We start from the raw sequence: 6,000 nt of genomic DNA, 5'->3' as shown, positions 1-6,000 counted from the left end.
TGTTACAATAGCAATCGCACCTAGACTTACGTCATCAGCAAAGTGAGTAAATCTCCTAGGACCATTTTCCCACGACAAGCTTGTGTAACTCTTGCGGGTTACTTATACGGTATATAATGCAACATTAAAATTTGACGAGTGACCCACGTACACACTCTCCTTTACTCACATTTACTCCCACAACAATATCACACGCAAATAATAATGTTGTTTGATATTTATATTATGAAAAAGAAAAATAATTAAAGTTTTAATATGAAAATCTCAATTAATTAATTCTGCACACTGAGAGTTCTGTTTATGTTTTTTAAATGATACCAAAAGGTAAATTATTATAGTTATAACTGAATTTAATCCCCTAGGTGTCGGTTTTTGACTTTTTAAGTAATTTTCTCTATCTCCGAAACTATGATAGTTACAATGTTGAAATTTTTATGCAATCTTCTCCTGAATAACAAAAGGCAGTGTACCGAAACTTCTACACCACTTTCTTCTTCCCCTTCTTCCGATTCTCCATTCTCACTTTCAGAAATTACTTCAATTAATTTACTCAAAACTTCCTCGACCCTTACTCCCGCATTAATTCCACAATTCATTGGTAGCCTCACATCTGTTTCGCAGTGCTGCTTCACCCCCATTTCCTGATCCGAATCTTCACTTAAATTTACTTGTTCCTTATGATTATGGTCCTTATGATCTTTATTTGCACTGTCTCTATCATATAATGCTATGTTATTTACTGGATATACCTTTAGTTTCTCCGTGTCACTCTCCTCTGCTCTCTTAGTGGCTAAATTATTGTTACCAATATGTTGTTTTGTAGGCGCCTTCCTTACAAAGGGTGTCGCTAGCGGGTTTAACCTGTAATGTTTTCGTCTGCGAACGCCAGCTTCATCGCAGACCGCGAACAGTCTTCCTACCGGGTGTTATTATGTCTAAGATGCCTGTCATCGGGCGGGCACCGCCTCTCTGTTACGTCATCAGCCGACAGCTGATGGCAGTAGTAATACCGAACCCGTTCGTTGAACCTGTTCCCATTAGTACCACCTCGTCTTCTAAATCTACCTCTGTATCAGTTACCTCTTATGATGCTAATTCTGCTTACATTAACTTCAGCTCTATTATCTTCTGTCTGACAGGAGGCCTATATTCTCTCCTGGCATTTTCTTCTTCCTTTAAAATACTTTCTACCCGTTCCAGATAGTGGACAAATCTATCAAGATTATCTCTAGGAGCTGAAATTATTTTGTTTCTCCATTACAATGGCAGCTTATTTTCTATCCCCATAATTATTTTCTCAGTTTGTACTTTTGAACTTAGAGACGATAAAATGGTTACCCCTTTTTGTAAAAACCTTTTAATATTATCTTTCTTGGGATTGTATCTCTCCCCTGACCGAAACTTATTCAAAACTTCTGCCATCCGTCCTGGCACAAACCAGGTACCGAGGGAAAGGTTTCAACCCAAGCCGGCGAGCTTGACCCTCCTCCCAGGGGGTGACCGGGGAGGGGAAGGCCGGAGGATCAGAAGAAGGAATGTCACGTCTGCTACAACTCTTAGAGACGGCCACAGAATGGCCAGGAGGGTGAAGCTTTTGTCGCTTCATGCGCAAGGCTTCCGCCCTAGTACCACCCACTCAGATCAGGGGCTCGCCCCGTGGGCGCCACCCAGCCACAGCAAGGGCCGTCTGGCACGGAGGCCATTGCCGGGAGTTCTGGTGCCCCAAAGTGATGAGCATCGACTCCTGGGCACACAAGAGGCATTAACGGCTCAGGTAATAGCAGTGTGACCCCTGTGGTTTCAGGGGGCTCAGCCCCACCACACGGACTGGCTACCGTGCTGGAGACCTAGCAGGAGGAGGGCCAGGGTGCAAAGGGGGAGGGGAGGGGGAGAGGAACCTGCACCATGGAAGCTAAGTAGGGAGTTCATCCCCAAATGGCTCACACTGATCGGAAAATTTTGGGAATGGAGGTCAAACTCCAAGGGGACCAGAAACGCCGAAAAGGAGATGGCAGCAGCAAACTAAACAATAGCACAGACCAAAACAAAGCCAGGAGGATAGCCAGGTCGACATAAAGAAGTCCACTCTAAGAGGGGGCAGGGATGTTGCCGCTTGTTCCACGATCATTGAACCTCAACCTGACTGAGAATATGTGGGCAAAGGTAACGAGGTCATTGCCATGTGGACCTACAAATGCAAGCAACCTATGGACGAATACAGAAAAGTATGGTGGGAAGTAAACCATCACGCTACACTATGGAGGACCTTAGTGGAATCAACGCCCCGACGCCTTCGAGAAAACTCACGTAATGATGGTGGGTGGGTTGATTAATAAAAGTGTACTCGCCCACAAAGCCGATGTGGACGATCATCTGTTAATTAATCAAGCTTTGCTTTGTCGCAACTCTTTAGCATACAAGTCCATTTACTTTCAGTCTCCTCCTTAGAATTCCTGCAATCCAATGTAACTGATAAATCTCATTCACTAGACACCAACTGAGGAATTGACTGGCGTATGTGTTGTTCAACAGACAGCAGTCGTCACTCTCGCTGGAATCAATTACTGTATGTTACAGTATGGAAAAAATGCAGCAAAGACGAGTTCCCCTAGAGCAGTGGGGATATTTGCACATGTCTGTATTCAGCAATGACTGCCAGCTGCCACAACACTTTACAGAATTCGTGCGGCAGGCAACACAACTGTGAGTGCGACTTCGTTCAGTAAGTCGTCAGGAGATGGACGGAAACGTCAAATTAACGTCACTTTCCGAGTCATATTCAATCCAAAATGAGGTGTTATTAAGGTAGTTCAGTGTTCTAGCAATTACAGTTTGATAATTTGAGTATTCCGATAGCCAAAAGAACCCATTAGTGTGAAACCATCGGAAACTACATGAATATCAAACTCGAGAGAATACGTGGGCTCTTCCCTTCGATGTGTAACCTCTTACTGTTATTTAGGATCCTTTCTGTGCTAGGCATAATGCAAATGGAATTTCACGTTCATGATGCTCATTCCGCTAATCTTGACAAAGATCAGCAACTTTTAATTACTGCGAATAACAAATGTGTGATGATAATGGTACAGGTTGTCAGTGGACGTGGTAGTGTTATGCTGTCAAACTGCTTACAGCAACGTTAATGGTGGCGCACATAATCTAGCGCTGACTACCTAAGTGAAGATAGTGTGGTGGCGTCGTCGCTACTCTTTATTTGGTATCAGCTTGAGTAATCTGATTTATCGAACATAGTACTCCATTCACGAGCTGCTAATGATATAGTGTGACTACAGGGCTCATCGTGTAGGTATTACATTAATCCTGCCGTAAATTGATCGAAAAATGTTACTATCAGCTACATAGCTGAAATGCCTCACTATACAGGTACTCTATGTTGCACTTGGTTAAGTGATCAACTCGCTGCAATCTTGATTCTACTGTTCGTAAATACTTGTATACTGACCATTCGTTATTTGAATAAGTATGAGCTGCAATCTGACTTGCATGTATCTGGCATGGGTTAGCACCATCACAAAACAATGACTAAGGAATGGGTGCCGCTGAAGCCGTGTTACACTGATCGCAAGACAAATGTTCGCAGATCACCTGTATTGTCTCAAAAAACAATTGCATCTTAACTATCGAAGGACAGACGTCCACACTGTCACAGGGCGTAGAAATACAGAAACGGCGGCAGATGAAAACTTGTGCCTCACCGGGTTCCAAACCTGGACCTCCTGCTTACTAGGCAGTCGCGCTGACCATTGTTCTATCAGGACACAATGGCCAACCTGCCTGCAGGACCCATCAACACACGCTCCTCGTTAGACATAAATTCTGATCTTTGCCGCATACCACATACACGGTAACCCCCTCCCCCATTATTCCACTCACTCGCAGCCACACTGTATTACTTTGAGAGTCTGGATGACGACGTGCGTCTAGCACTGAAAACTTTCGATGGCCCGTCGAGACCTGAATAATATACAGGATGTTTCAGGAGGAATAGTAAATATTGTAGGAGGTGGTAGTACAGACAAATTGCAGAAAAATGCCGTATAACGTGCCCAATTTTAATTGAGTACACGCAACTGGGTTCAATGCATTTTCGTTTTATTTGTTGGCCCTTACAGGACCACGTTGTCTACACTTCCTTGAAAATGAGCTTCCAGCATTAATGGAAGAGGTTCCTTTGGCTACAACAATGCGTATGTCCCCTCGGCATGACGGGGCTCCTGCACATTCTAGTTGTCAGATGCCACATCATCCAAACCTAATATTTCCTGGAAGATGGATCAGTAGATATTGGCACTTTTCTTGGCCACCAAGGTCGCCCGACTTTATCCCTTTGGATTTTTGCCTGTGGGGATGGTTGAAAGGTGAAGTCTACAAAGAAAAAGTAAACCCAAGAGCCGATTTGATCCTTCGGATTATGAATAGTGCAGTTCTCATAAAAGAATGTAAAGACGACGTCAAAAGAGCTACACGTCGTGTTTTCAAGAGAAGTCAAAAGAGCATTGAAGTTGGTGGGGGAATTTTTGAAAATCAACCTTGAAGGTCCTCATTTGCCTTTGCATTGAGTTCCTTAGGGTTACGTACTAACAGCTGTATCTCTGTACTCAATAAAAAATGGAGCCGCGCGGTTAGAGGCGCCATGTCATTGACTGCGCGGCCAATCCCGTCGGAGGTTCGTGTCCTCCTCCGGACATGGGTGTGTGTGTTGTTCTTAGCATAAGTTAGTTTAAGTAGTGTGTAAGTCAAGGGACCGATGACCTCAGCAGTTTGGTCCCTTAGAAATTCACACACACTTTTTTTTTTTATGGACACTCTTAAAAGGAATTTTTATGCAAGTCGTCTATACTAACTCCTGCTAAAAAATCTACTATTCCTTGTGAAACACCCTGTATATGTATATATGAATGGTGTCTGTTCTTTCGGACATATCCGAAAGACACCACGAATCCTGGTTCGAACCTCGTCAGGCACAAATTTTCAACTGCCACCATAGCTGTATTTTAACGCCCTGTGACAGCCTAGGCATCTGTCCTTCGATATTTAATTAATTAACAAGGCTGTCTGTTTCGATTCGTAGTGTCCGAAAGAACAGACACACACACACACACACACACACACACACACAGAGAGAGAGAGAGAGAGAGAGAGAGAGAGAGAGAGAGAGAGAGAGAGAGAATAGAGAATATACAGGGTGGTCCATTGATCGTGACCGGGCCAAATATCTCACGAAATAAGCGTCAAACGAAAAAGCTACAGAGAACGAAACTTGTCTGGCTTGAAGGGGGAAACCAGATGGCGCTATGGTTGGCCCGCTAGATGGCGCTGCCATAGGTCAAACGGTCATCAACTGCATATTAAAAAAAATAGGAACCCCCATTCTTTATTACATATTCGTGTAGTACGTAAAGAAATATGAATGTTTTAGTTGGACCACTTTTTTCGCTTTGTGATAGATGGCGCTGTAATAGTCACAAACATATGGCTCACAATTTTAGACGAACAGCTGGTAACAGGTAGGTCTTTTAAATTAAAATACAGAACGTAGGTACGTTTGCACATTTTGTTTCGGTTGTTCCACTGTGATACATGTACCTTTGTGAACTTATCATTTCTGAGAACACATGCTGTTACAGCGTGATTACCTGTAAATACCACAATGATGCAATAAATGCTCTAAATGATGTCCGTCAACCTCAATGCATTTGGCAATACGAGTAACGACATTCCTGTCAACAGCGAGTAGTTCGCCTTCCGTAATGTTCGCACATGCGTTGACAATGCGCTGACGCATGTTGTCAGGCGTTGTCGGTGGATCACGATAGCAAATATCCTTCAACTTTCCCCACAGAAAGCAATCTGGGGACGTCAGATCCGATGAACGCGCGGGCCATGGTATGGTGCTTGACGACCAATCAACCTGTCATGAAATGTGCTATTCAATATCGCTTCAACCCCACGCGAGCTATGTGCTGGACATCCATCATG

The sequence above is a fragment of the Schistocerca piceifrons genome, chromosome X (genome assembly GCF_021461385.2).
Source record: "Schistocerca piceifrons isolate TAMUIC-IGC-003096 chromosome X, iqSchPice1.1, whole genome shotgun sequence".
NCBI lineage: Eukaryota > Metazoa > Arthropoda > Insecta > Orthoptera > Acrididae > Schistocerca > Schistocerca piceifrons.
This window is presented reverse-complemented; position numbering follows the sequence as displayed.